The sequence below is a fragment of the Triturus cristatus genome, chromosome 2_2, assembly GCF_964204655.1.
Source record: "Triturus cristatus chromosome 2_2, aTriCri1.1, whole genome shotgun sequence".
Lineage (NCBI taxonomy): Eukaryota > Metazoa > Chordata > Amphibia > Caudata > Salamandridae > Triturus > Triturus cristatus.
In genome coordinates, this window is record NC_140582.1 from 128,449,235 (window position 1) to 128,474,371 (window position 25,137).

The following is a 25,137-nucleotide window of genomic DNA, read 5'->3' on the forward strand; positions in this document are numbered from 1 at the left end:
AATAAATCTCTGCCTATAATTCTTCTATGCACACAGAGTCATGTTTTCACATTAGTGCCAAAACGAAATTTCTTTGCCAATTTGAAAGCACACTTACTGCTCTTTTTTTTTCGGGCCAAGTGAAAATCTCTTTTTACAATTTGAAATCACTTTTACAGACTGACACATTCTGAAACCTTTTTTTTAAATTTATTTAAATGCACATGTCCAAGCTGTTTTTTTTTCAGACCACCACCGTGTGTATTCTCTGTGACTGCCTACACTCCAGCAGGGGCAACCAGCCTTAGTGATGCTGAATGTATTTGCATTACAGACTTAAACCTGAAAACCCCACTCGCTTCTAATTACTGTGCATGACTATACATGGCAAGCACATGGGTGTGTGCTAAGCCTCTGCTTCTTCCCTCAAAAATTCGCTCCTCTTTTCCATCTACTGCAACTGTGAAATCACCAGAGCAAGACGCAATAAATCTCTGCCTATAATTCTTCTATGCACACAGAGTCATGTTTTCACATTAGTGCCAAAACGAAATTTCTTTGCCAATTTGAAAGCACACTTACTGCTCTTTTTTTTTCGGGCCAAGTGAAAATCTCTTTTTACAATTTGAAATCACTTTTACAGACTGACACATTCTGAAACCTTTTTTTTAAATTTATTTAAATGCACATGTCCAAGCTGTTTTTTTTTCAGACCACCACCGTGTGTATTCTCTGTGACTGCCTACACTCCAGCAGGGGCAACCAGCCTTAGTGATGCTGAATGTATTTGCATTACAGACTTAAACCTGAAAACCCCACTCGCTTCTAATTACTTTGCATGACTATACATGGCAAGCACATGGGTGTGTGCTAAGCCTCTGCTTCTTCCCCCAAAAATTCGCTCCTCTTTTCCATCTACTGCAACTGTGAAATCACCAGAGCAAGACGCAATAAATCTCTGCCTATAATTCTTCTATGCACACAGAGTCATGTTTTCACATTAGTGCCAAAACGAAATTTCTTTGCCAATTTGAAAGCACACTTACTGCTCTTTTTTTTTCGGGCCAAGTGAAAATCTCTTTTTACAATTTGAAATCACTTTTACAGACTGACACATTCTGAAACCTTTTTTTTAAATTTATTTAAATGCACATTTCCAAGCTGTTTTTTTTTCAGACCACCACCGTGTGTATTCTCTGTGACTGCCTACACTCCAGCAGGGGCAACCAGCCTTAGTGATGCTGAATGTATTTGCATTACAGACTTAAACCTGAAAACCCCACTGGCTTGTAAATACTGTGCATGACTATACACGGCAAGGACATGGGTGTGTGCTAAGCCTCTGCTTCTTCCCCCAAAAATTCGCTCCTCTTTTCCATCTACTGCAACTGTGAAATCACCAGAGCAAGACGCAATAAATCTCTGCCTATAATTCTTCTATGCACACAGAGTCATGTTTTCACATTAGTGCCAAAACGAAATTTCTTTGCCAATTTGAAAGCACACTTACTGCTCTTTTTTTTTCGGGCCAAGTGAAAATCTCTTTTTACAATTTGAAATCACTTTTACAGACTGACACATTCTGAAACCTTTTTTTAAATTTATTTAAATGCACATTTCCAAGCTGTTTTTTTTTCAGACCACCACCGTGTGTATTCTCTGTGACTGCCTACACTCCAGCAGGGGCAACCAGCCTTAGTGATGCTGAATGTATTTGCATTACAGACTTAAACCTGAAAACCCCACTGGCTTGTAAATACTGTGCATGACTATACACGGCAAGGACATGGGTGTGTGCTAAGCCTCTGCTTCTTCCCCCAAAAATTCGCTCCCCCTTTCCATCTACTGCAACTGTGAAATCACCAGAGCAAGACGCAATAAATCTCTGCCTATAATTCTTCTATGCACACAGAGTCATGTTTTCACATTAGTGCCAAAACGAAATTTCTTTGCCAATTTGAAAGCACACTTACTGCTCTTTTTTTTTCGGGCCAAGTGAAAATCTCTTTTTACAATTTGAAATCACTTTTACAGACTGACACATTCTGAAACCTTTTTTTTAAATTTATTTAAATGCACATGTCCAAGCTGTTTTTTTTTCAGACCACCACCGTGTGTATTCTCTGTGACTGCCTACACTCCAGCAGGGGCAACCAGCCTTAGTGATGCTGAATGTATTTGCATTACAGACTTAAACCTGAAAACCCCACTGGCTTGTAAATACTGTGCATGACTATACACGGCAAGGACATGGGTGTGTGCTAAGCCTCTGCTTCTTCCCCCAAAAATTCGCTCCCCCTTTCCATCTACTGCAACTGTGAAATCACCAGAGCAAGACGCAATAAATCTCTGCCTATAATTCTTCTATGCACACAGAGTCATGTTTTCACATTAGTGCCAAAACGAAATTTCTTTGCCAATTTGAAAGCACACTTACTGCTCTTTTTTTTTCGGGCCAAGTGAAAATCTCTTTTTACAATTTGAAATCACTTTTACAGACTGACACATTCTGAAACCTTTTTTTTAAATTTATTTAAATGCACATGTCCAAGCTGTTTTTTTTTCAGACCACCACCGTGTGTATTCTCTGTGACTGCCTACACTCCAGCAGGGGCAACCAGCCTTAGTGATGCTGAATGTATTTGCATTACAGACTTAAACCTGAAAACCCCACTCGCTTCTAATTACTGTGCATGACTATACATGGCAAGCACATGGGTGTGTGCTAAGCCTCTGCTTCTTCCCTCAAAAATTTGCTCCTCTTTTCCATCTACTGCAACTGTGAAATCACCAGAGCAAGACGCAATAAATCTCTGCCTATAATTCTTCTATGCACACAGAGTCATGTTTTCACATTAGTGCCAAAACGAAATTTCTTTGCCAATTTGAAAGCACACTTACTGCTCTTTTTTTTTCGGGCCAAGTGAAAATCTCTTTTTACAATTTGAAATCACTTTTACAGACTGACACATTCTGAAACCTTTTTTTTAAATTTATTTAAATGCACATGTCCAAGCTGTTTTTTTTTCAGACCACCACCGTGTGTATTCTCTGTGACTGCCTACACTCCAGCAGGGGCAACCAGCCTTAGTGATGCTGAATGTATTTGCATTACAGACTTAAACCTGAAAACCCCACTCGCTTCTAATTACTGTGCATGACTATACATGGCAAGCACATGGGTGTGTGCTAAGCCTCTGCTTCTTCCCCCAAAAATTCGCTCCCCCTTTCCATCTACTGCAACTGTGAAATCACCAGAGCAAGACGCAATAAATCTCTGCCTATAATTCTTCCATGCACACAGAGTCATGTTTTCACATTAGTGCCAAAACGAAATTTCTTTGCCAATTTGAAAGCACACTTACTGCTCTTTTTTTTTCGGGCCAAGTGAAAATCTCTTTTTACAATTTGAAATCACTTTTACAGACTGACACATTCTGAAACCTTTTTTTTAATTTTATTTAAATGCACATGTCCAAGCTGTTTTTTTTTCAGACCACCACCGTGTGTATTCTCTGTGACTGCCTACACTCCAGCAGGGGCAACCAGCCTTAGTGATGCTGAATGTATTTGCATTACAGACTTAAACCTGAAAACCCCACTCGCTTCTAATTACTTTGCATGACTATACATGGCAAGCACATGGGTGTGTGCTAAGCCTCTGCTTCTTCCCCCAAAAATTCGCTCCCCCTTTCCATCTACTGCAACTGTGAAATCACCAGAGCAAGACGCAATAAATCCCTGCCTATAATTCTTCTATGCACACAGAGTCATGATTTCACATTAGTGCCAAAACGAAATTTCTTTGCCAATTTGAAAGCACACTTACTGCTCTTTTTTTTTCGGGCCAAGTGAAAATCTCTTTTTACAATTTGAAATCACTTTTACAGACTGACACATTCTGAAACCTTTTTTTTAAATTTATTTAAATGCACATGTCCAAGCTGTTTTTTTTTCAGACCACCACCGTGTGTATTCTCTGTGACTGCCTACACTCCAGCAGGGGCAACCAGCCTTAGTGATGCTGAATGTATTTGCATTACAGACTTAAACCTGAAAACCCCACTCGCTTCTAATTACTGTGCATGACTATACATGGCAAGCACATGGGTGTGTGCTAAGCCTCTGCTTCTTCCCCCAAAAATTCGCTCCTCTTTTCCATCTACTGCAACTGTGAAATCACCAGAGCAAGACGCAATAAATCTCTGCCTATAATTCTTCTATGCACACAGAGTCATGTTTTCACATTAGTGCCAAAACGAAATTTCTTTGCCAATTTGAAAGCACACTTACTGCTCTTTTTTTTTCGGGCCAAGTGAAAATCACTTTTACAGACTGACACATTATGAAACCACCATGTGTAACTACAACAAAAACAATTCCCATTTCTATTATTCATTTCTTAAGTTACCACATACATCCCCTCTCAAACTGTAAACTCACCTTTAAAATTAGTTAGTTGTGAAAGAAATGTGACACTCAAACAGCAGAATATCAGAGCCAGGATCTCTGTTGTGTTCACCTCTCTCCTCTCAGCAGAACCAGATAATGGCAAACTTTCCCTCTATTTTTCCACACATATACATGTAAGTTTCAAATCTCAGTGCTTCCCCCTTTTTTTCAAATGTAATGACACATTTCTATTGGTTGAAAACCAACCCTTTTCCAAAAGTACCCTGCCCCCAACTTGACTTCTGCCTAGTACCCTTCCCCCAACTTGACTTCTGCCTGCTACCATAGCAACAGCTCATGGAACACTGCTGTGTGCAGTTAGGTCAGAAGTTCGACACACAATGTTTCAATTCCACAGAGCAAGAGTGCTTGACTTTTCAAACCTAACAGCAAATCCATAGTACTGTTCTTTGGTTACACATTTTTTTGTACCAATACAAAACATGCTTCTATTAATTTTCACATACAGCCTAGTTTTTTTTCTAGAATGGTATGAAACAGCCAATCAGTTCTTTTTGTTTTGTAAAAAATATGTATGCCTCCATTTCCAAACTGTCTTTCTTTTCATATTGCCATTCTACTGAAAGACACCTCCTGAGTGCATCCAGTTCTCCTTTGAAGATGTTCACAGTGTGGATTGTAGGGCACAGCTATGTCTTCTGGAGTGAAAAGTTTGCAGAGAAAACAGATATGGTGAGAGACCTTGCTTTGCCAAATGTAGACATTAAATGGATTGGTCAGAGAGGGTTAAAGTGGCACCAATTGATGCCATTGGTGAAATCCTTCATTCAAATCCAACACCCTGACCTCATAATAGTGCACTGTGGTGGCAATGACCTAGGCACTTTGACTGGGGTAGGTCTGGAAATGCTTATGAAGGACACCTTTGCACAACTGTTTACACTTTTCCCTAAAACTGCCTTTGTGTTTTCCAACATATGCCAAAGGCAAAAATGGAACTGGTCCAATCATTTCTGTCCACAGATTGACAAAGCAAGAAAGCACGTCAACAAATCTGTTTCTGCTTTCCTCCGTGACTATGGTATGGGTGCCATTTACCACAACAACTTGCGTTACGACATGCAAGACATTTATAGAGGAGATGGTGTGCACTTCAATGATGAAGGGAACAGAGTCTTCCTCTTGAACCTTAGACTCTGCATCGGTACTTACTTGTAGGTACCACTAAAAAAATGACTCCATAAACACAACAGCTCTTTTTAGAGCTCCCTAATTTCTAAACTCTTAAATCTGCTTTTCATTTATTTATTTTTATTTTTTTTACCGTACGCTTACCGTAAGCTTACCGTACGCGTACCCCGTGATTTTTTTTAAAATCAATAAATGTTTTTTTTGTACTTTTCTGTCCTTCTTTGACCCCCTTACAATTGTTAGGGGGTCTGTAACTCTCCTCATTGCCCCCTTTCCTTGTTTTCACTCTTTTTTTTCAGAGTGAAATACACAAAATGGCGGCCGCCGCTTCCTGGTTTCGGCCGATTCGAATGTTTACTAAGATCTAAGAGCCAATCAGAATCGCGCTCGCGCACGCCACCGTACGCTTACCGTAAGCGTACGGTAAGCGTACCGTAAGCGGGCTCAGATATATATTGATTTAAAGGCTATTTTCTCAGAATCTACTGAACAGATTTACACCAAACCTACAAAAGGCACTTCCTTGACCTAGGGACTACCTCTCTGCCAAATTTTGAGTAATTCTGTTCAGCCGTTCAGGCTGTAGCTCGTTCTAAAGGTCCTATGGAAAAATGCATGGGAAAAACGCGTTTTGGGACCCCCTTTTATCTCAGCCCCCGCTTGACGGATCCCCCCGAGACTTTCAGGGTAGGAGCGGAGCGTAGCGCCCCACCTATTTTGAGAAATTCGCGAGGATTCGTCGACCGGCGCCAAAGTTATTCAAAATAGAATGTTGAGGTTTTCCTATGGAAACGTGGTCCTAACTATAACTACCTACTGGCGACCGCCAGTAGGTAATATATATATAACGCTCCAATGTTAGACAAGAAGAGGACCAGCACTCGTGTTAGTTTAAATCCTGATTAGGACTTTATTCGTGCAAAACAAAAACAGACGCGTTTCAGCCGTAGCTTTCGTCAGTGTCGGCTCGCGTCTTGGGGCGGAAGTTTATATTTACAACAATTCATCAAGTTAGAGGAAGGACTCACATGCAAGAATTCAATCACCATATTGCAATGTGCAAAACAGACCTTATAGCAATACATTTACGTTATTTTTCACCTTCTCTCTCATGAACAATATCATTCTCAATTCATTATAATGTGATTCCCATCAAATTAATAAAAGATTGTACAATCATCACAATCAAAGTCATCCAGTTATAAAGGATCAACATAATTTTGTAATTTTACCCCCTAGATGAGTTAACATTTCATTTATATAATGAATTAAAAATAAGCTCTCCTCATTCATGCCTTAGTCACATTTTACTTATTTACACTTTATAAATTGTCTGATTTATGAACATATCGGATTGAGATCCTCCTCAATTTTATGGCAAAAATTAACCAAAATAAACGGGGGACCAACATAGTCAATCTCTATTGTCATTAAGCACTGAATGAGCTGGTATTAATTCATACCATCAATTAAACTCTTATTTATTTAGATTACAATCATATTATATTGACCATTATCCTTATATGCTTTTAATCCATGGATAAATCATTTTTCAGTACTCCCAAGTTTGTACCACTCAAACAAACAGAATGCTGCATAAATTATGTATTATGTTTATATTATAAATGAGTTATTAACTCTTCCCCAGCGTTTAAGCCATTAGGTGACTTAGTCTGGAGTTCAATAATATATCTAGATTCCAGACGTTGTAAACTTTTCTCTCTGTCTCCTCCCCTGATGTCATTTGGGATACAATCTATACAGAAACATATTAGAAGAGTTCTGTTACTATTGTGGTGGTTGGCAAAGTGACGCGCTACAGGGTAATTCTCATCTTTATTAGCAATAGCTCTTTGGTGCTCCAATATGCGCATTTTTACTGTGTTCATAGTGCTACCTATGTAGCGGTAGCCACATGGGCACTCTAAGCAGTATACCACATATGTTGTAGTACAAGTTATGAATTTGGTAATCTTGTTATAGGATTTTTTTCCAGGAACTCGATCAGTCAGAATTCTCTTACTGGTGCAACATGCTTTGCACTTCCCACATGGGAATGAACCATGAAGATTCTGCAGTCCTGAAGGAGAGAGTGATTTAGTTAAACGACTTTGTACTAGTTGGTCTTTTAAAGATCTTGATTTTCTAAATGTTATTTACGGATGATCAGAGAGCTCTTTCCCTATGATGTTATCGGATTTTAGAATTTTCCAGTTCCTGCATAGTATGGCCCTTATTTTACTGGCTGCTGACGAGTAGGTAGTGATCAATCTCAAACTACCCCTATCGTCCTTGCGAAGGCAAGTGTCCTCTAATAAGGCCTGCCTTTCGACTGCTTTTACTTTTAACTGGGCTGATTGCAAAACTTTCAATGAGTAGCCCCTTGCTCTAAATCGTCTAATACAACTATTGGCTGCCTGGTCACAATCTTCCTCTCTTGAGCTGTTTCTTTTTATTCGTAGTAGTTCCCCATACGGGATACTACTAACCAAGTTTGCTGGATGGCTACTACGACCAAGTAAAATAGAGTTACCGGCCGTGGTCTTTCTATACAGAGCTGTTTGAATTATTTCCGATCTTTTGAAGACCCTAATATCCAAGAAGTTTACCTCTTTTTTGCTCATTTCATGGGTGAATCTCAGATTTAGATCATTTATGTTGAGGGCGGAAATTTATTCTTCTGCTGATATCTCAGACCCCTTCCAAATGATGAAGAGGTCGCCGATATATCGCCGCCAACAAATCACCTGGTCCACCCATTCCCTTTTATCGTCCACCCAGGCCACCTGCTTCTCCCACCAGCCTACGAACAAGTTTGCATAGCAGGTGCCCATAGCCGTGCCTCTTATTTGTCGGTATCTCTGGCCTTGGAAAGTAACAATTTTATTATTCAAACAGAATGAAATAAATTCAAGTAACATTTCACTATGCTCCAAGTGTCTTATTGGACGTTGTCCCAAGAAAAATCTTACTGCAGCTAATCCATCCTGGTATCTTATACTCGTATATAGGTTGCAGATATCGAGTGTTATCATTAAAAAATCTTTTTCCCAGCCTATATATTGTATTTGTCTAAGGAAATCCTTAGTGTCTTTGGTATAAGAACTCATCTGTTCGACTAAAGGCGCTAGAAAGTAGTCAATACATTTTGACATATTTTCCGTCAAGCCTCCAATTGATGACACAATCGGTCTCCCTGGTGGTCCAGCTGCATCTTTGTGCACTTTTGGCAGATGATACAACGTGGGCATTCTTGGGTGCTTGTTCTGTAGAAATAATAGTTCCTCTTTGGATAATATTCCTCTTTCAAACCATTTGCTGATTAGATTAGCATATTCCTGGATACTAATTTTATATTCATCTTCCGTAGTAAGAATATAGTTGGCATTATTCTGTAATTGGCGGTGTGCTTATTCACAGTAGTCATTACGAGTTTGTATAACGACGTTTCCGCCCTTGTCTGATGGCTTAATTATGATAGAGTCATCTTGTTGCAAATTCCGTATTGCTTTTCTTTGGCTTAAAGGTAAATTTCATTTCATTCTACCTTTTGAGTCCCCCTCTTCATTTCTCAAGTTTTGAAGCTCCTGAATCACTGCTTCTGAAAAAATGTCAATGGCATCCGTTGGTAGCTGGGGACAAAAACGTGAAGATGGTTTAAAAGGGCTTGATTCCCTTACTTGGATTATCCCCATATCTGCTATCATCTTGACATCATCTCTTTGAGATGGTGGTTGGGAATTGCTTTCATTTCTCAGTTCCTCCAGCCAGAGTCTCTAGATCACGGATATTCATTTTCCCTGGTTCTTGTTCTATCGGTTGGCTTCCTCTCACACCCATCATTGTTCGGTCTCCTGGGTTTTTTAATTTAAAGAATTTCATCAACTTCATTTTTCGAATAAATTTAAATAAGTCTATCCGAGTTTGAGTATATTCGTAGCGACTGGTGGGGCAAAATGTCAAACCTAATTTAAGTACTTTCTCTTCTTCTGCAGTCAAAATTCTTGGAGAGAGATTTATGATAGTTAAATCATCTTCTACTTCCGATTGAATCGTCCCCTCCGGTTCCTGGTAGACTTCGTTCCATTTCCTGTGTTTCCTTCCGCCCCTCCTTTTGATGCGCTTATGTTTGTTGATTGTTCCGGGGGCGACCCTTCCCCCCTCTCACCCATGATTGCCTGATGAGGTCGAATTCATCGCGAAAAGAAGGCTGTTGTTTTTGTCCCTGTCCTATATTTGAGCCTTCCTCTTCCGATTGCTCAGCACTGGTTACTTCAGACTCAGAGGTTTCTCTAACCTCCGCTGGTCTCCCTGTTTTTGCTCTTAAATTACGGCGTGGGGCGTCGTATCTTCTCGCGAAGGTTAGAATCCTTCCTTGCTTATAGTCTCGAGTGTCTCGTTCAAATTTTTGTTGTTTTCTCAATTGAATCTTTTTCTCATAAGTAGTTAATCTTTTGTTCATTGATTCCTTCTCCTCACCGTGCTTTATCTGGTCCACTGTTTCCAGGATTTTCTTCTCCAATGATTCTATATCTTTCAGTGCCTTTTCACGATCTCTCCATGCAAATTTAATTAAGATCTTTAGCATCCCCTCAGAGGAATGGGCCGTGAACTCCGCCCACTCGGTCAATAAATCCGGGTCTGGATTTTCATAAGCCGGAATTGTGTATATACGGAGGCCTTGTGGAACTCTGCTAATCTCAACATAGTGTTGCAAAGAGGTAGCCTCCCACCACTTTCTGATTTCCCTTTCAGATAGTTTTTCTAGTTGTTCATATTGTGTTCTGAGATGAATCTGTGCAGCATCATGCGTTTGAGTTGTGCCCTGCGTGTCTCCTCCAGGGCGGCCTCTAAATATCCCAGTCGCCGCCTCCCGACGTGCCGTTTCACTAAACATCAGTGAATTTGTAAATCAATATTGTAATCCAATTGTTGCACTTCTAACTCGCTAGTGCTGTTAATATGCAAAATGCTGTCGTCTCCTACCTCCAAATTCTGAGTCACGTAAAGCTTTTTGTTCTGCTCCGCTACCTTGGTAATGGTGTTGTTTTGGCTTGCAGCGGCCGATAATGTGAATTTACAGAAAATATGCTCCCAGTTTAGCTTATAGATCACCTTCCAAACCTCTGTGGGAAAAGCATGAGAAAATAGTTTTCTCTCAAACATGATTCTTGATATCACATCAGAAGGCTTTTTCACATAGTAAAATCACCTTAGAACACACCATAGAATTTCTAGCTATAAATCGAGGTTCTACTAAATTAGGGATGGTCTGGGATGCGATGAAAGCCGGACTCAGGGGAGATATAATTGGTTTTGGTCTACGCATTCAGAAACAACTTAGACAACATCAGATCCAATTATATGAGGAGTTACGCTGTTTAGAACGCAGACTAATCGAAGCAGTGCGGGATAAGGCAGACATCGCACAGGCACAAACAGAGGTGGCCTGGGGCAAATCTAAGATTAATGAGGAATGAGCTAAAGATATTGCCCAAAAATACCATCTTTTCAGGAAAGACTGTTATGAGTTTGTGGAAACAACTGGCAGATGCCTAGCGAAAAAGATCAGATGCAAGGAGGTTAAAAATATTATAGAGACAATTGAGGATTCATCAGGGAACATAATAGAAACACCACAGGGCATTCTAGAAGTATTTAGAACATTTTATGAGAAGTTGTATTCTGAGGAAGATCATAGTATAGATCATCAGGAGGAGCTATATAAGAACCCATACAGGATAATCCAGGATGAAGAAGATAGGAGGGCACTAGAGGAGCCAATATCAATACAGGAGTTGGTAGATGCTGTGGGCTCATTGGCTATGGGAAAGGCTGCCGGGCCAGATAGACTCCCATTAGAAATATATAAGTTATTACTATCTGAAATTAAGGTAGATATGCTTGAGGTGTGTCGGGTGGCACAAAAAAGCACTGCTCCGTTATCCTGGGATGAGGCAAGCATTATTGTATTTTAAAAAAAAGAAAAAACTCCTACACTCCCAGGATCGTTTAGACCAATATCCTTAATAAATTGCGATTGTAAAATTTACGCAAAAATTTTAGCGACACGTTTATCGCATGTTATTAAGACCCTGGTTTCAGTTCACCAGCATGGGTTCGTACCAGGTAGAGACACGGTCAATCATATAAGCAGAGTAACAACACTGCTAGACATTGCCAACACACGTAAGATGCCATGTGGGGTGATATTATTAGACGCAGAAATAGCTTTTGACCGTATCTCATGGGAATTTCTATGGGTCACACTTAGGCTGCATGGTGTTGGGGCAGGGTTTATTCAGGCCATTAAGACCATGTACAGATCCCCAAAGGCACGAATATGTACACTAGGGTTAGAATCAAAACCATTAATTATATCAAGAGGAACTCGACAAGGATGCGCGTGCTCCCCTCTGTTATTTACGATATATATCAACCCATTCTTAAACCTATTAGAGCATAGATTAAATGAACAGCTGTCAGGCCCTAGTTTAGAGCGGGTTGATATACTTGCTTATGCAGATGATATTGCAATAATTACACCGGATCCTACAATCACATTGGAGCAGACGGAACAATTGGCAGCAATATTTGGGAGAAGTGCAGGTTATAAATTGAACTTAACTAAGACACAGGTAATCTGTACTGAACAAACGCAATTTAGAGATCAGAGATTTCTAGAGGAGGCCGTATATTTGGGAATACACCTGAATGCTTGCCTAGATACGATGGTTAAACTCAATTGGGAGCCTCTTCTTAATAAGATCAAAAGAGATTTGGATAGGATGGAAAATTTACACTTGTCATTACTGTGAAGATGCAATGTCCTTAAAATGAATGTGCTTCCAAAGGTATTATACTTCTTTAGGGCAGTACCACTGGAAATTACAAGAAAACAAATGTAGAGACTACAATCTATCTGCAATAGCTTTCTATGGGCACAGGGGAAACCCCGACGGGCACTAAAATGTATGACCCTACCATGGGATAGAGGGGGGTGGGCAGAACCCAATTTCCAATTTTATTACTGGGCTTGTTTATTACAGCACATTGGAATCCTATTGGTGGGAACTAGTGGTGAAACTCTAGGGGATGTACCTCATATATATCGGCTACTATTAGGTGCAAGGACAGAGAGAACATTCTTTAAAATTATAGAGCCAAGTTACTATAAGAAGACTCGTTTCAAAGTCCTCCAGGCAGCCTATAAGGCCTGGCGCCAATTAAAGAGGCAGCTAAATATGGGTAAAATAAACTATTATACACCCACGGATGCAGAGACACTACTTCCAGCTATTTTCGTAGATGGCATTATGAATAAATGGAGAAGTAAAGGAATTACAACTTTGGGCCAGCTGGTAGACAGTAGTGGTGTTAAAACTTATGCTACATTGATGACTAACTATGTTCTTCCTAAAGCAGATTTCTTTAAATATTTGCAGATCCGGGACTTCCTGTGCAGAAGGAGGGATATCTCATGTTTTCCTGAGAAAAACAATCTTTTAGAAACTGTGATGGCCGGGGTAAAATTGGGGATATATATCAGGCACTTATCGACACACAAAAGGACGATGTTGAGGCACAGAACGATAAATGGAAAATGAGAGTTGTCGCAGAAGGGAATATTTTGCAAGAATCCATTTATCTAGCTGAAAAGCTTCTCATATCCTCAAATCTGAAAACCCAACAATACAAAACCATGTTTAATCTATATTATACACCGGCTAACATGGCACGTTGGGGTGGAGTAAATGAGGACAAATGTACTCGATGTGGGGGGGAACAGGCAGACATAGTTCATATGTTAGCTACATGTTCAGAGTTGAAATTATTGATAAATAGGATACAGATATTTTTAACTGAAGTCACAGGAGAACATATTGAGATAACTCCATTAGTTATGATGCTGGGGGTCATAGAAAATAAAACACCTACACATGGAATTTATATATATATATAGATATTTTATACATATTGCAGTTACAGTAGCAAGGTTATGTATAGCTTCACTGTGGCATGAGAAAGAACCCCCTACATTTGAAATGTGGAGAGGCAGATTATTTGCTATCTGAAAACTCGAGACTAGTTTATATGCCATCAAAAGCCCACGGAAACGCAAACTTGGTGAGGAGATTTGGGGGCCTCTAACGGAATATCTTTCACTGACAATATAAGATTTCAGTTAAGCCCCGTTGAGTTGGTAGAGATTTTACCCTCTCTTTCTAATTCAAAAAATATTTACCCTTTATAGTTCTATGGGAGACCTATTGGATAATCAGTATGTATAGATGTAGATGAAATTTACAAGTAAACAGTGTATAGGAGGTTGGGCATCCCAGAGAGGATGTCAAACAGATATATATATATTTGGGCTCTTGCATTAGCACTATATTTAGCAGTATTTTACTTTTTGATGTGATATATGTACATTTCTTTTACACTATTTGTTCCTTTTTGTTTTCTGTTGATTTTATATGATTTTACAATGCTCGTTTTTTTCCACTGTCGATCTAATATGACTGTACAATGTCTGTATTTCCTGTCATGTTGAGCAAGCTGTGTGCTTTCTTATGATTTGCCTTATTTTCCTGTATCGGTTTACTGACTTAATAAAAAGAACACACCACAATTCCTAAAATGAGCATGGTACCATTAACAAATGATATATAATGTAACTAAAGTCTTAAAACCTTCTATTAACTGCAATGCTTTTTAATGAGGTGCTATCATGTATATTGGTCCCAAGATGGCTGCCAACACTTCTTGGATGAAGTACTGACAGCCAATCAGATCTCACAATGAGATGTGTGGTTAGGCTCTGCCCAGATATATCGGTGATTTTGATTTTGATTTTCTCAGGATTTACACCATTTAAGCAAAAGGCACAACTCTGAACCAAGGTCTACCTTTCTGCCAAATGTGGTTTAATTCCGTTCAGCAGTTGGGCTGTAGCTGCGGCTAAAGTTCCTATGGGAAACGGTATGGGGAAAACACGTTGTGGGACCCCCCTTTTTTCTCAGCCCCTGCTACACGACTCATCCCGAGACTTTCAGATTAGGAGTGGACCGGAGCTGGCCAAAAGTTTTGAAAATTTCGCAAAGATTCGTCAACGGGTGCCAAAGTTATTCCAAATAGAATGTTGCGGATCGGATTTCATATGGAAAATAGGTCCTAACTATAACTACCTACTGGCGACCGCCAGTATGTCATATATATATATATATATATATATATATGTATATATATATATATATATATATATATACCGCCAGTAGGTAATATATATATATATATATATATATTCACTAAAAAAAACATAGGTTTCAGGGGCGTTATAGTTAGCTGGACTTTTCACTCGTACAAAACCATTGAAATTCCCCCGTTATAGTTAGTTCAGCTAACTATAACTCGCGCGCCCGCAATGCACTGCTGATGACGTCACATATTACATCACTCATGACATGGTCCGTGACATCACTGATGACATCTCAAATGACATCACTGATGACATCACTGATGACATCACTGATGACATCACTGATGACATCATCCAGTGAATGTGTGTTTTTCTGAAAATTACATATGTTTTATATATGTATATCTCAAGGTCGATGGAAGAATAAATGGGTATATAAGTGTCTAAATGGATGATTTGTTTTTGAAAAATTGATTGTATAACTGACTGATTAAGTGTATCTTAGTGAATACATGGCTTAGTGAGTAATGTTTAAATATGTAAATATCTGTATCAGTCTCTCACTTTGTGTATAAGTGGCTGCATGGGTTGGTGAGTGGCTACATGAGTGTCTATATAGGTTATTAGTTGGTTTTTTGAGTATCAGTATGAGTGTCTGTATGGTTCGGTGGGGGTATTACGTAGTGCATAGGTGCATGAATGAGTGACTCAATGTTTGTATGTGTTGAAGACAGCATGTGTGCAGGACTGTATGGGTGGATGAGTGTGTGCATGTGTGTGTTAGTGAATGAATGACTGTCTCAATAGTGTCTTTATGAGTAACTACATATGTTTTAAACTAGTATATGTGACTATTGGTGTATATAAGTGAGTATATGTGAGAATGAGAGATTGGAAGTGTTCCTGTATGAATAAGTATGTGTTTCTGTAAGTGATTGTTTAAAAGACTAAGTATGTGTAAGTTTCTGTAGAAGTAAGAGTGGTGGTGTGTCTATAACTGTATATGCAAGTAAATGGATGTTTGATTCTTTATTAGCATGAGTGACTATGTGTGTGAGTAACTCTATGGATGAGTGGCGTTGTGTAACAGGATGTATAGGTGTATGAGTACATATGATGAGTGAGTACATGTATGAGTGACTGTATAGGACTGTTGGTGAATGAGTGGATGTGTCTGTGGATCTTAGAATTACTGAATAGGTTGTTGTAACTAGTATTGGTATGTCCATTGTTTTGAACATTTTAGTTTCTATTTTTGAATGTGTGTATCAAAGGTTATATTAGGGGAAGAGGAGGTCTGCCACTCTATCACAAGGATGATGTCATCAGTGATGTCATCAGTGATGTCATTTGAGATGTCATCAGTGATGTCATGAGTGATGTCACTGACCATGTCATGAGTGATGTAATATGTGAGGTCATCAGCAGTGCATTGCGGGCGTGCGAGTTATAGTTAGCTGAACTAACTATAACAGGGGAATTTCAATTGTTTTGTACGAGTGAAAAGTCCAGCTAACTATAACGCCCCTAAAACCTATGTTTGTTTTAGTGAATTTCTAGGGTTTTTTAAATGCTAAATCCTAACTATAACATGCCTGAAACCTATGGTTTTTTCAGTGAATTTCAAAGGTTTTTTAAATGCTAATTTGTAACTATGCCTACAGAAATAGGACATGTGAAGAAAGAAGAAAAAACGCACAGAAAGGAAAAAAAGAAATGCAGAAAGAAGCAACAGAAGTCCTCAAAGACGAAGAAAAGTGCAGGAAGAAGGATAATGTGCAGAAAGTACAAACAGAAGAGCAGAAAGAAGCCTTGTTGCAAAATCATCCTGTACCCTCAACTTTTTCAGACGGATACTGGTGGTAACTGAGTCTGACTAACCAGTCCTAGAGCCAGTGCTATGTTAAAAGACACTCAGAATACAGTGAAAACACCTACATACACTAGGGAACACTATGTGTTGGGGTCCCCCTGTGATTAGCATGACCTCCTCTGTAAGCCCCTAGTATATAATAGGGCTGGGGATTAAAACTACCTATTAAAACTTGCCACAGGGCGTGTTTGCACACGTCACCTCAGGCCCTGTCCCCTCCCTTCCCCACTGTCTAAACACGCCCTGTGGCCGTTTTAAGTTGGGAGATTAAGTCCCCTTGAATCCTGAGGGTCCCTAGGGTCCAACAAGACCACTAAGTACCTCCAGTAAGCGCCACAGAGTTGCAGTGCAGAGAGATGTAAAAAGGGGCATAGCCTAGACCACCTCTCTGCAACGCAAAAAATGCAAAAAGGGGGCAGGGTAGAAACACCTTGACCCCCTAGGCCTGCTCAGAGGATCCCAAAAGGACCCCCAAAGCCCCCCCAAAATTATAATTTTTTTAAATCGCGGGATGCGCTTAGGATCCGTGCATCCCGTAGTAAAAAAAAAAATTTTAAGCGTGGGCTTCCGCGCTTCGCTTTTAATTAGCCCCCGGGGGGCCAAGTCCTGGGGGCAATATGCACATTGGAATGGGGGCCCAGAGGGGCCCCCCAGCCCCGGGGACTGCCACCTCCCGGGGATTTCTGAATTATGGGGGGGCTCTCAGCCCCCCAGCCCCGTGGACCACTGCCCCCAGGGGCTTTAATATACACTTTGTGATAATATATGCGGGGGGCTCACTGCTCCCCCGCAGCCCTGGGGACTGCCACCCCCAGAGCATTAAAAAAAACATGTGTGGGGGGACTTGAGCCCCCCCACACACCCCAGGGACCGCTACGTCCCCGGGACCCTCAAGCCCTGGGGACCACCCCACGGGGCTTTAAATTAAGTGGGAGGGGGGCCGTGCTTCTGGAGCCTTGTCGTGACCCTGGAGACCGCCACCCCCAAGGGCCGGCTCCTGCAGTGTCCCGGGACACTGTAGTTTGCAAACTGCTTTGCTTCATTGAAGCGAGAGCATGTTAGCTGCTCCCCATGCGGAAAAGCAATGCCGGCTCCTGCAGGAGGCGGGGAGCTGGCTAGGACCGTGGGGGGATTGGGGACCCCCCACGGTCCCCAACGAGGTGGCCACCCCAGGGGATGGGGTTGCCGGGGCTATTAGTGGCCCGGGACGGGGGCCACGCAACCCCCATACCACCCCAAAAAAACAAAGGCTGGTCCCGGGGGATGGGGTCCCCGGGGCCCTAGGTGGCCTGAGGAGGGGTGCAACGCAGCCCTCCTCCAAAATATTAAAAACAAAATTAAAGGCCATGCCCCAGGGGATGGGGTCCCCGGGGCCAATTAAGGCCTCGGGAGGGGGACCACGTGGCCCCCTTCCAATTTTTTTGGGGCGAGTTGTAAGTTGGGGAATTAAGTCCCCTTCAATACTGAGGGTCCCAGAGGGCCAACTAGCCCACCAGGTATCTCCAGTATGCGCCAGGGAGCTGCGTTGCAGACAGGTGTTCAGAGACCACACCCCTTTTTACACCTTTCTGGAACGCAGCTCTGGGGCGCTTACTGGAGGTACCTAGTGGGCTAATTTTACCCTAGGGACCCTTAGGATTCAAGGGGACTTAATTTCCCAACTTAGAGTGGACACAGGGTGCTTTTGCACAGTGGTGACGTGAGGGAATGGGCCCTGTGGCGTTTTTTAAGTTGGGGAATCAATTCCCCTTCAATCCTGAGGGCCCCTGGGGGTCAACTAGCCCACCAGGTGCTTCCAGTAAGTGACACTGCGCTGCTTTTGCAGAGAGATGGGGCAGGCCCTGCCCCTTTTTACACCTCTCTGTAACGGCGCTTACTGGAGGTACCTAGTGGGCTAGTTTGACCCTAGGGACCCTCAGGATTCAAGGGGACTTAATCTCCCAACTTAAAACGGCCACAGGGCGCGTTTACACAGTGGTGAAGGGAGGGGATGGGGCTTGAGGTGACGTGTGCAAACATGCCCTGTGGCGGGTTTTAAGATGGGGAAATAATTCCCCTTCAATCCTGAGGGACCCTGGGGGCCAACTAGTCCACCAGGTGCTTCCAGTAAGCGCCACTGCGCTGTGTTTCAGAGAGGAGGCCCAGGCCGTGCCCCTTTTTACACCTCTCTGCAACACAGCTCTGTGGCGCTTACTGGAGGTACCTAGTGGGCTACTTGGACCCTAGGGACACTCAGGATTCAAGGGGACTTAATCTCCCAAATTAAAACAGACACAGGGCGCGTTTACACAGTGGTGAAGGGAGGGGATGGGGCCTGCGGTGACGTGTGCAAACACGCCCTGTGGTGGGTTTTAAGATGGGGAATTAATTCCCCTTCAATCCTGAGGGACCCTGGGGGCCAACTAGTCCACCAGGTGCTTCCAGTAAGTGCCACTGCGCTGCATTGCACAAAGGTGGTCTAGGCTGTGCCCTTTTTTACACCTCTCTGCAATGCAGCTCTGTGGCGCTTACTGGAGGTACCTAGTGGACTACTTGGACCCTAGGAACCCTCAGGATTCAGGGGGACTTAATCTCCCAACTTAAAACAGCCACAGGGCGTGTTTACACAGTGGTGAAGGGAGGGGATGGGGCCTGAGGTCACGTGTGCAAACATGCCCTGTGGCGAGTTTTAAGATGGGGAAATAATTCACTTTCAATCCTGAGGGCCCCTGGGGGCCAACTGGTCCACCAGGTGCTTCCAGTAAGCGCCACTGCATTGCGTTGCAGAGAGGTGGTCCAGGCCGTAACACTTTTTACACTTCTCTGCAATGCAGCTCTGTTGCGCTTAACTGGAGATACCTGGTGAGCTAGTTGGACCCAAGGGACACTCAGAATTCAAGGGGACTTTATCCCCCAAATTAAAACGGCCACAGGGTGTGTTTGCACATGTCAGCTCAGCCCCCCCCCTCCCTTCACGAGTGTGCAAACACGCCCTGTGGTGCGTTTTAAGAGGAAGTTTTAATACCCCTGCCCTATTATGTACTAGGGGCTTACAGAGGGGGTCATTCTAATCACAGGGGTACCCCAATGCATAGTGTTCCCTAGTGTATGTAAGTGTTTTAACTGTATTCTAAGTGTCTTTTAGCATAGCACTGGCTCTAGGACTGGTTAGTCAGAGTCAGTTACCATGAGTACCCATCTGAAAAAGTTGAGGGTACTGGATGATTTTGCAACAAGTCCTCTTTCTGCTCCTCTGTTTGTTCTTTCTGCATGTCTTCATTCTTCCTGCACTTTTCTTTGACTTTGTGGACTTCTTTTGCTTCTTTCTGCTTTTCTTTTTCTTCTTTCTGTGTGTTTCTTCTTCTTTCTTCACATGTCCTACCTCTGTAGGCATAGTTAGTAACGAGCATTTAAAACACCTTAGAAATTAGCTGAAAAAACATAGGTTTCAGGCATGTTATAGTTACAAATCAGCATTTAAAAAAACATTGAAATTCACTGAAAAAAACTGATCATGTCATGAATGATGTAATATGTGACATCATTAGCAGTGGATTGCGGTCGCGCGAGTTATAACTAGCAGAACTAACTATAACGGAGGAATTTCAAAGGTTTTGTAATAGTGAAATGTCCAGCTAACTATAACAGCCCTGAAACCTATGCTTTTTTCAGTGAATTTCTAAGGTTTTTTAAATGCTAATTCCTAACTATAACATGCCTGAAGCCTATTTTTTCAGTGAATATATATATATATATATATATATATATATATATATATACCAAGAGAAATACGGGTCCTTCCGAGATCAGTCCCTTCGCCAGGTGATGCGTCGACCGGCAGAAACCCAAGCCGGTAAATAAGTTTCAAAAAGTCCCTTCAAATAACGATGCACACTCAGGAGTCCATTACATCCACAGGTATTTATTCCAAACAATCGCTACGCGTTTCGACACACAGAGTGTCTTGATCACACGATCTCATTAGGAATTCATGACATGTATATATTAACAAACAACATAGAAAAGGCACTTCCTGTTAGGTATACATTGTCGCCACATTATTTGGCATCCATCTTGTACTAGTTTTTATATAATGAAATGCTTCCCTGTTTCTTAGGTTCGCAGGTCTATAGAACGACAATAAATTGGTTTCGGCATTAGTGCATCATGTATTGCGTAGTCATACATAATGTGGTCATTTGAAAACTGGTGATGTTAAACATTGCAAAAAAACAAGATAATCATATAACAGTGCTATGAGGTTGGTTCGATTGCACAGTAAACAAAAGTATATGTTGTACTTGCAAACTGCAAGTGCAGAAAATTGCAAGGTAACCCATCAGCCGAAAACATCTAAAACCAATACTGACAGCTGTGTGAACACGTGTTGTCGTAACCAGTTGTCAATAAAGTTTACAGAAAATAATTAGAAACAAGTGTCCAAAATAATACAAGATTCCGTTTGTTTCCTTGTAAGTTATTACCAGTGTCGTGTCTACAGGCTTTTGCAGCAGAACAGATGGAATGCATCTTATGATTATGTAGCTTAGTACATGTTAAAATGTGTGCGATCTAGTGTCCAAATCATGTTAACATAAGTAAAGTCTAAGCATCGCTTGAAAAGGCAAGTGCCCTACAAACAAAGACTTGTTTTTAGGCAAAGAAAAGTGAGATGGACCATTTAAAAAAAAACTTTAAACGCCACAGTGGCTATGATCCAGGCCTTTAAACGTGGTTCAAGTTGATGAATTCCAGGTAAGTGCATATAATCATACAAAATAATATTTGAAAAAAGTATTTGAAAAAAGTGCTATACACAATCTAATGTGTTTTTACTTCTCTTTGATGGTGAGTGCCCAGATGATTCTGACGAAGGAAAAGGGTAGGGTGCCCGTGAAGTTGTGCCCGCCAGTGCCAGTGAAGGGTCCCTTCCTTTCCTCCTAAAATTCAACAAGAAAAAAACTTAGTTAAAAACACATTATTTACAATATAAATATGAGGTAATCAATACATTTATCGCAAAATTTCTGTACACACAATTTCATATTTTACTTTTAACACAGTTTGTAGCCAAGAGAGGGTGGGGGGAGTTTATTAATCTTCATGTAGATGACTTGCTAGTTCTTCATCGAGATTATGCTCCCCCGGGAATCTGGTTTCTAATTCTATAATCCATCTGGATTCCTACAGGGCATGCAAATCTAGCCACATGGTGAAAGAGTTTGGGGTCCCAGGGACAAAACACAACAGAAAAATAGAGCAATTCCTAACATGCAGCACTAATTTCATAATATATGTTCTAGAATGCCCCTGCAATTTAAGATATGTGGGGAGCACAACCTGCATGGTCAAGAAACGAGTGCAGGAACATCTACGGGCTATTACTAATAAAGATCAGCATTACCCCGTAGCTCGTCACTTCGAAGCAAAACATCAATCAAACAACTCCCTTCTGAGATATTTTGCCATTGAACAGGTCAATACAAGTAAGAGGGGCGGAAACAGAGAGGCAGCCCTTAGAAAGAAGGAATCCAGATGGATTATAGAATTAGAAACCAGATTCCCGGGGGGGCATAATCTCGATGAAGAACTAGCAAGTCATCTACATGAAGATTAATAAACTCCCCCCACCCTCTCTTGGCTACAAACTGTGTTAAAAGTAAAATATGAAATTGTGTGTACAGAAATTTTGCAATAAATGTATTGATTACCTCATATTTATATTGTAAATAATGTGTTTTTAACTAAGTTTTTTTCTTGTTGAATTTTAGGAGGAAAGGAAGGGACCCTTCACTGGCACTGGCGGGCACAATTTCACGGGCACCCTACCCTTTTCCTTCGTCAGAATCATCTGGGCACTCACCATCAAAGAGAAGTAAAAACACATTAGATTGTGTACAGCACTTTTTTCAAATACTTTTTTCAAATATTATTTTGTATGATTATATGCACTTACCTGGAATTCATCAACTTGAACCACGTTTAAAGGCCTGGATCATAGCCACTGTGGCGTTTAAATTTTTTTTTTAAATGGTCCATCTCACTTTTCTTTGCCTAAAAACAAGTCTTTGTTTGTAGGGCACTTGCCTTTTCAAGCGATGCTTAGACTTTACTTACGTTAACATGATTTGGACACTAGATCGCACACATTTTAACATGTCCTAAGCTACATAATCATAAGATGCATTCCATCTGTTCTGCTGCAAAAGCCTGTAGACACGACACTGGTAATAACTTACAAGGAAACAAACGGAATCTTGTATTATTTTGGACACTTGTTTCTAATTATTTTCTGTAAACTTTATTGACAACTGGTTACGACAACACGTGTTCACACAGCTGTCAGTATTGGTTTTAGATGTTTTCGGCTGATGGGTTACCTTGCAATTTTCTGCACTTGCAGTTTACAAGTACAACATATACTTTTGTTTACTGTGCAATCGAACCAACCTCATAGCACTGTTATATGATTATCTTGTTTTTTTGCAATGTTTAACATCACCAGTTTTCAAATGACCACATTATGTATGACTACGCAATACATGATGCACTAATGCCGAAACCAATTTATTGTCGTTCTATAGACCTGCGAACCTAAGAAACAGGGAAGCATTTCATTATATAAAAACTAGTACAAGATGGATGCCAAATAATGTGGCGACAATGTATACCTAACAGGAAGTGCCTTTTCTATGTTGTTTGTTAATATATACATGTCATGAATTCCTAATGAGATCGTGTGATCAAGACACTCTGTGTGTCGAAACGCGTAGCGATTGTTTGGAATAAATACCTGTGGATGTAATGGGCTCCTGAGTGTACATCGTTATTTGAAGGAACTTTTTGATATATATATATATATATATATATATATATATATATATATATATATATATATATATATATATATAGATATATCAACGCTCCAACTTCCTCCTGTCGCTAAGGAAATAGGCACTCACGGGAGATGCTCGGAAGAGATTTTATTCCGGTGTAACAAACAGACGCGTTTCGGCGAATTGCCTTCCTCGGTGTTTGCTCGCACACCGGGAGGTCGCCATTTTAAATGCATCCATGGGCTATCGTAGCAATAAGTTAACATAGAAAGGGGACTTACACATTCAACAAATATATCGTCCGCCATTGCTAAATTTGCAATAAAAACTTGTTCAGATGGTAAATACATGGCAAATCACAATTTCATCATCCTTAATGCCAATCTGACTTGTAAGACAGAACAGAAAACAAGTTATATCCTATGTACACATTTGCACGCACTCTGGCTATTTAACAAAATTTACGCCATGTATTGGCTGCGGCATCTAGGTAACATCGCTAAAAGCGGATTAATACATTACTCGAAAAAACCGCCATAAATAAACCTAGAGTTGTGGATCATTCCTTAGACCATGTTTATATTGCATGACGGTACCTCACAACTTGAATGCTCTGGGTCTAAATTCCATATGGATAATAACCACTAGGGCCACCCACGCATTATATCTAATGCGTAGCTTGTAATTATGCACCACAATTTAGCCATGTATTGGCTTACGGCATTGCCCCTACAATAAGTTAGTGTGTAATAGACCCAATTTCTATCAAATTGTCTATGTCTTCATCCCGCCGTGTATCAGCTTTTTTATACCATCCTTAATACATGCTCAACTCGTAAGACACAACTGCTAAAATCCTTCTCATAATCTCATAACAATACAATTATTGATTTTGGAAGTTGGAGACAGCTATACTTCCAATTGATCATCTCATGGCAAATAGTACAGATGCTGCTATTAAATCTCTACTCATACATTATGTTTTTTGCTTTCCTCATGTGCCCAGGTGTGATGCCAGTTCCTCCCCACTGTTTAGGCCTTTGGGAAATTTGGTTTGGCAATCGACTATGTACCGTGATTCTAATCTTCGTAACTTTCTCAGTTTATCCCCTCTTCTTACGTTATCCGGTACGAGATCCAAACCATAAAATCGTAATAGATTTCGGTTGCTAGAATGTTTCTCGGCGTAGTGTCTTGCTACAGGATATGCCGTGTCTTTATCGATAATCGCCCTTTGATGTTCTAATACCCTGATCTTCAATGGGTGTATGGTACTACCTATGTACCATAAATTGCAGGGACACACTAAGCAGTACACTACATAGGGGGTGCTGCAGGTAACAAATTTATTGATGATTCTTGTTACCTGTGTTCCTGGTAAATCAAACGAGAGAACTCTTCTACTATTGGAGCACGCTTTGCACTTTCCACAGGGAAAGAAACCTCTCATATCCTTAAGGGTTCTCACCCAAAGGGATTCTTTCTCGAGATGACTGCGTACTAATTGGTCTCTAAGAGATCTGGCCTTTCTGAATGTAACTTGTGGATATGCTGGAATGTCCTCATTTAATACCGAATCAGTTTGCAAAATGTGCCAGTTTTTTCTCAACATGCGTTTCAAATGATTCGCTTCTGCTGAGTAGGTAGTTATCATCCTAAATTTACCT